The 7,386-nt window shown below is 33.6% G+C and overlaps 1 long non-coding RNA gene across 6 annotated transcripts; it reads left to right on the plus strand.

Annotated features, from left to right (window-relative positions):
* Nucleotides 1-601: 601 nt before the first annotated feature.
* LOC112011606 (uncharacterized) lies at nt 602-5,884 on the plus strand. Of its 6 annotated transcripts, none has more exons than XR_010626125.1 (6): nt 603-763; nt 2,615-2,693; nt 2,960-3,155; nt 3,910-3,997; nt 4,162-4,267; nt 5,715-5,884. It is a non-coding gene; the product is annotated as an uncharacterized LOC112011606 (long non-coding RNA). The 6 variants fall into 6 exon arrangements; XR_010626124.1 differs by having other exon boundaries at nt 5,721-5,884; XR_010626123.1 differs by having other exon boundaries at nt 5,726-5,884.
* The last annotated feature ends 1,502 nt before the right edge of the window (nt 5,885-7,386 follow it).

Genomic DNA, 7,386 nt, shown 5'->3' on the forward strand with positions numbered 1-7,386 from the left:
GCTCTCCCTATAAAGGAGGGAAAACCTAAATACTTCTCCTATTAGGCTATTACTAAATTAGGGGTACACCTAGTGAGCCTTGCATGGCTTCCTTAGAATGGACAATGGTTGAACAATATGAAATTTCACGCCGGTGTGAAATAAATACCTAATTTCGAACAAAAAAAAAAAAAAAACCTATGATTTGATCATATCAAATCATAGGTTAGATAATTTCAAATTATTTGGATTACCCTTTTATTTGTGTTTTAAATCTTTTAACTTTTAAACTTAAAATTAAGAGTCAAAAGAGCAATTCTAGCGTCCTATGCATAGCTATGTTTAAATTGAATACCATCTCAATTTTAAAAATTAGATCAAACTTCATATTGTTAAAATAATAAGTTAATTGAACCCTTTTTTTTTTTTTTTGAGAATCCAAATTAATTAATTAGACTTTAGGTTGGGTGGGTTCAGATTTAAGGGTTTAGGCTTTGTTGAGAATGAGTTTTGGATTTGAGTTTCCATTGTGACAGGGCATGTGGTATTTTGGATTGGGCTAAGGAAAATGAATAATGGGCCTAAAAAATCGGGTCGAGCTAAACAACCCGACCCGCTTCATATTTCCCCCAAAACGATCGGGTAATACCTAATCTAGAACTCTCACTCACCCTCAAGAGCTCCACCTGAAACCATTCGTCGCCACCGCCACCGCCACAACGGCGGTGGCTCTCAATTTCTCTCCCTTCTATGGAGCTCGATCGCCTAGGTAGAACTCACAGCGGTAACTGCCACTCTCTCTCTCTCTCTCTCTGTTTATGTATTTATGTATGTGTTGCTTATAGTTATTGCGTTAGAAAAATGATAAACGAGGAATTGATGGAGAGAGGGATAAAATTGTAGTTATAAGGAACTGTGTATGATTTGATGGAGAATGAAATGTTATATATGTACGCATGTATGTGTAGTTGTGTGTATATTAAATCTATGTGTGTATGTACTGTTTATGGCTATTGCTTTTGGAAAACAAATTGATGAGGAAGTAATATGGACTAAGAGCTGAAATTTGAGTTATAAGCTAATTGTAATTGAGTTGATGGAGAATGAAGTGTTATATGTATGTATAATTTTGTATATGTGTGTGTGGGCGCGCACATACAAATACTGATTATAATTATTGCTATTGGAAAAATAATTAATGAGGAATTAATGGACTGAGAGCTGAAGTTTTAGTTATAAGGAAATTGTGTGTGAAGTGATGCTGTGATGGAGAATGAAGTGTTGTTTGTATGTAGAGTTGTGTGTGTGTGTGTGTGTATATTGTGGCATTTGAGTATTTATCAAAAAAATATATATGTGGTATATGAGTATTGATTTTGGGGGAAAAAATATGAGCTAATGGACTGAGAGATAAAATTAGATTTATGTATATGCACACACGCATGCATAAGTAGGAGAGGATGTAGATGTATCTTGTTTGAATTGTTCTGCTTTGTGAAATTTTTGTTTGGTTGATGAGAAAGTGGAGGAAGAGGATGGAAAAGTAAAATTTTTAGAGCTGCAAAAGGGTTAAAAAAAAAAAAAAAAATCAAAAGATGAGCTGAATTAAGTAGGGCCTCATCAGTTTCCATTCTTTTGCTTCTTGATGATGAGGATGATCAAAAGACAAGCTGAATTAATTGGATTTTTTTCTTTCATGCCATGTTTTGAGCGTTTGGGATTGGAAAATTGGAATTTTAAGAAATTGGCAGCCATCATTTCTATTCTTTGCATCCAATATGGTATGAAAGAAATGACAAGGAATATTATTCTTGTTTTGGGTTGCTTAGATTTAGAAGAAAAAAAATTGATAGAAAGTCAACTCAATTAGAGGGTTTTATTTTATTGTGCTGGAGTTTGTCATGGAGTTTATAAGAGCATTTGGATGCTGAAATGAAAATATGGAGAAAAACATAAGATTTACATATTGTTTTTAATATGATGGTTAATTTAATTAATAATTATCTGCGTGTGTTAGCATGTTGGTTTAACTTTATTTTTGTAGAAGTCCCTGTGCATGCTTTTTCCTTGATGTCAGAGTCTACTGGTGCCTAGAGCATCTGTACAATGATTATAGGAAGCTCAGGCGAAAATTTCCTGAAGGATGTATGATCCTCAACATATCTCTTAAATCTGCCACGATTACTTTCTCAATGATATTTTTCAACTTCTATATGCTATTATTTTCATATGCATTTAAAATTTTCGTGAATACACTAAGCTGCCTGTGCTTTGCCTTACTTCCAATTGTATCAAGCTTCACTTTTACATATGTGGATGAGGTTATGATGAACATCTAACAAAAGATTATTCTAGTTCCTGTGACATTGCTTTTCCACGTATCAAGAAAAGGTACTTGTTTTTAATTAAAACTGTTATTTGCCTGATGGTATTTACTTGACATGTATTTGTGAATTTGATCTCTTTCATAGGATATATAAGTGTACTATCTTGTGTGGGAGTAAAATTACAGGGGAGAGAGAGAGAGAGAGAGAGAGAGAGAGAGAGAAACCGGGGGTGGGGGGGGGGGGGGGTTAGAGATCGAAACTAGTTTGTCACCACATTACGATTCATACTTTGGTGTAACTTCTTGCAGGATTATTACCATGGGTCCATGGCCGAAGCCCTGCCAGGGAAAGTGATAGGGTTAGAAGACATGACTGTGACAGATACAGGTAGAATTATTTCTACACTTTTGGTTTCTGATTATCTTCTCTTTTGTGCAGTATTGAATTAAAATTAATTTTTTTTATTAAAGTTCCTTGTTTAAATGTGTTTTATCTGGTGGATCTATGTTGCAATAGACACCCATGTCTTCTAACAGAATGCTTCTTTCTTCCACTAACAGAGGAGCCTTTTCCTCATCTTTTTCTAGCCTTTCTCTTTAAACAAGTTATCATTTTCATTCATTTAACCATATTTCTAGCTTATGTCTGCTTAGGATTGGTCTAAGTGGGCAAGGTTGGGTTTGTGCTCTTCATATTATCCAATTGCATGGTTGGTTTCACATTGTACTTGAGGTGGTTCTCAGTACTTCCCATGATAGCGTCTAATGATACTGCCAGGTTTCTTGTACTGAAAGTGTGCAGTGAGAAGTATGATGGATCATACAACTATTGGAGTGCAAATGTAATATGGTATTCTCTTTCCATTTCATTTAGAATTTGAATCAAATCTATTTTATATTTTATTTACGACTGTTTTACATCTCTTATTTTTTGAGAGTAGAGCAAAGTTCTGCACTGCTTTTAATTTCTTTCACAATTAGGTAACTACTACACAACATTTGTTGTTTAAATAAAAAAAAAAAAAAAATAAAATGACATGGTTTCCTATTTTTTTGTTTTGAGAAAGGGAGGTGGGTTAGCCTTTGTCTTAAACAATGCGTTGGTTATGGGCATATGAATTCTTAAGTGAGCCTATTTGGATGGAGTTTGTCAACGTGTGATGTAGAGGCTTGTGGGGTGTCATGGAAGCTGTCATGCAAGAACATATGTTAAAGGAGGCAGGCACACACCTACCTTTAAATGGTTGCTTATTGAACCTTTCACATTTTTCCAATTGTGTGTCTGTTGAGGCCACTATAGTGGATAAACAGCCCTGTAGCTAGGTATTTTGAATCTGCCAGGTTTCTTTGCTCTGCTATTGTCCAGAGAAAATTATAATGGATCAAAATTTAGGTGTGAATTCAGGGGTCATCACTTTTCTTCCATTAGCATATATGACAATTGTATTGCACTTCTTTATATTTGTAAGTGATGGATTTACCATATCATCAATCCTTAGATAGTTATATTAGTTTTTGATCTTTTTTTTTTTTTTTTTTTTTTTTTTTTTTTTTGATACGAATTAGTTTTTGATCTTATTCATTTTGTTATTACTGTTTCACAGGGAATGAGACTGTGACTGATTATGATTGGGAATGTAGACGTGGATGAGAAATAGAGTGACAGATGCTAGGAGGATGGTTTGCTGAATGGTGAGTGTTTGCACTTTCTGTTAATGTGGATGGATATATAAAGTTTTGGGCCATTACTTGTAGTAGCTGGGATTGCCCCATTGTTTATGTTTTTTCCATCACTTTCAGAATTGCACCAGTTTTGCTAGCATTCTTACATTGTTTGGCTTCTGCTTAAACTGTAGTCAAAATGGTGTATTGATGCTGATGAGAACTGCAAAGTCTCATGTGCACTTCATCCTTTAGTAAAAGGCAAAAGAACAGTTCGCTCTTTGCTCACCGCACGGCTGCGTATGTGCACTTCATCCTGATTATTAGAAACTCTCCTCAAAATCACAAATCCTGCTTTATTTTGAGGGATAAAGGGATTTTGCAGCATAGTATAAAAGATAGTACTAATTTCTATTTTAACAAGCTGAATTCGGGTTGTTGCAATTTGCAAAGGAGAAGATTTGAGGTTCGGCTTATCTTGGGTTTGGAATTTACGAAACATAGTCCTATGTAAAGCAAGAAAGAAAAAAAAGAAACAAAATCAAGTTTAAAGAAAACAAATAGTCCCTCAAATCTTTGTTAGATCCAGTATAAATATTGGACCAATACTAACAGTGGCATCTATTCATAATAGACCAGTGATGGCCCAACTGTTCCGCCATAATTCTTACTTTCTTAGAAGAATGGCAAAAGAAAAAACAGTAGCCAGTAGGGCAGCTAAGAGCCTAACGAAAAACTAATTATGCATTGTCCAAAATGGGCGAGTAGGTGGTGGATAACTTCGTTTTTTGGCTAAGAAGAAAGTGTTTCTTTGATGACGTGAAAGATAGAAAAAAACATCTAAATTACATACTTTTCTGCAAGAACTAAGAAAAAATTTGCCAATTCCTGGTAAAAGCAAGATTAAATGTAATGCACTTCCCTCCCATTAGAATCCCCTTCTTGCATAGTTCCAAGTCACCCTTCTCTTCTTAATATTTGACATCATTTTTTTCTTCTTAATCTGATTCGAACTGGTTGTTCATTTTCTTTCTCAAGGAACTTGCCAGTTGCCACCCTCAACTCTGCTTAGTGGCCTGAACTGCCTTGCTAAGAGGCACTAGCCTCTTGGTTATGCTAGATAACATTTTTCACAACTTACTAAGGTGGTAAATTATTATTAATTTTTTTATTAAAAAAATTAATAATTTTCACATATGCTCATTACTAATACCGTTATACTGTTTATCATTAAAAACTTGTCATCTAAATAAAAAAAAATGAAATTTTTAGACTCACCAAAGAGAGTTTATTTTATGCATATCTTTGAAACTCCACAATCACATTGTTACTTTTTGTCTTAAACTCATAATAAGTCACCTCTATAGTTCATTTTTGTATAGTATTTACAAAAGTTAAAAGAACAATTTAATCTATTATTATTAATGTTGTTGTTGTTATTATTTACCTATGCCTATAATATTAGCAACCAAAAAAAAAAAAAAAACATTATTTCATATGTCCTATCTTGAATTCATTACATTATAAATTCATGGGAGTTCTGAGCGTCTCGTGGGTAGGTTACCATGACTTTATTTATTTATTTTTTTTTTTTTGGAGATTAGTAAGAAAGGGTGACTATAACAACCTTTTCATGGACAATTACCTATATTATTATAGATTATACTATAGGTATTGGAAGCAAAGCTATCATAATTTTTATTTAGTTATTTCTTCCATAAATTTTAAATATCTAAGTTGACAATAGTGGCAGTGCAGTGCCGTTGTCGGAATCTTGAAATGCCAACAAAATACATTTCCTGGTGGAAAGCTACGTCCAACTTTAGCTCAGAAGGCTGTTTTGATCCGTCCCCAACATAAGTTCCAGCACCATAAGGGGAGCCACCTGATCACCTTCTCCATGTCCAACATGCCAGCTCCTATATTCAGGTATGACCAAAAAAAAAAAAAAGCATGCAATAAGTCTATTGATTTACAATTTTTTCACAATTACTAACATGGTCCGTTATAATTGGTGCATGATAGAAGTGATATCATTGATGAATCCGATTGAAACTTAAAAGTAATGTTACTCCAATTACAATAAATTATATCAACAATTATGAAAAATGTTGTTTCCTTAACATAATACAATAACAAAAATGTCTCAGGTACATGGAAAGGAGACATAACACAAAACCAAATTTACCATATTCTAATTTTTTTCAGAACACAATACCAAATTCATATTCTAATTTGTTACCCCCCTACATAATGGTTTCCTAGTAGGCAAGCTACCACATTCACACACACCTGCCACAGTTTTGGTTCTACTCCTTCCTCGGATTCAGCTCCTTTATCTGTTCAGCCAGCTTCTCAACATGTCCATAGGTAGAATTGTAACTGCACCATTCACCAGAAAAGTTTCAATTAAAGCACTCAGATTAATGCCAGAGCAGTACACTTGAAAATAGTTATGCACATTTGATATGCGGCAAGAACTAATCTCAATACGATGGGGACCACAAGCTCTAAAAATGGTGTGGTCCTCCATTTCTAGACATGATTTCAAATGGTAGTTCAGGTTTCACAATCACTTTGTCTTCATGTGTGGATAGTTCATAACATATAATGTCTTTAGTCTTTACACTACACTTATCAAGCAATCTTGAGCAGGAATCCTGCTTTTATTAATAACCGTATGAATACAAAAAGTTTCATTATAAATCTTGTGACATTAAAATAGAGTAGCATTAAAGAGCATGAAATCAACTCATAGCCGGCATCCGTCAAGTGTGCCAAGATTGGGGATGCATGAGTTGTTGTATTCATGTTAATTTTTTTTAGTGAAAGTTGTAACATAAGGTTACAATTAAATTTGTAGTTAAACTTTGTCTAACAAAAAGTGAAACAGAGAGAATACAAATAAAAAAATAAGATTAAATAAACATCCAACATATATAGGCTTAAGTAAGTAGAAAAAGAATTTTAAATACCTCTCTCTCTCTCTTAGCCCACTATGGGTCCTCTCTCGCTGTTTCTCTTTTTGTCCAACAAAAAGAGAAACAGAGAGAATACAAATAAAAAAATAAGATTAAATAAACATCCAACATATATAGGCTTAAGTGAGTAGAAAAAGAATTTTAAATACCTCTCTCTCTCTCTCAGACCACTATGGTTCCTCTTGCTATCTCATAAATGGCCCAAAGTTATCATTAACCTTGTACTCTAGCTTTTTATTTATTTAATTAAATTATTCCAAAAATCTATTATATTGCATTTAACTCGTCCATCAAATTATCTATAGTGAAACAAAGTTATAAGCTACTATCAATTCATAAGTCACTACATCTTAAATCACTAAGTCCCATGGTTTTTTTAAAAAATCATTATCTCCCTCGTTTAATTTCTTGATTATTAATCCTATATCCTTGAAATCC

The sequence above is a fragment of the Quercus suber genome, unplaced genomic scaffold (genome assembly GCF_002906115.3).
Source record: "Quercus suber isolate HL8 unplaced genomic scaffold, Cork oak 2.0 scaffold_699, whole genome shotgun sequence".
Lineage (NCBI taxonomy): Eukaryota > Viridiplantae > Streptophyta > Magnoliopsida > Fagales > Fagaceae > Quercus > Quercus suber.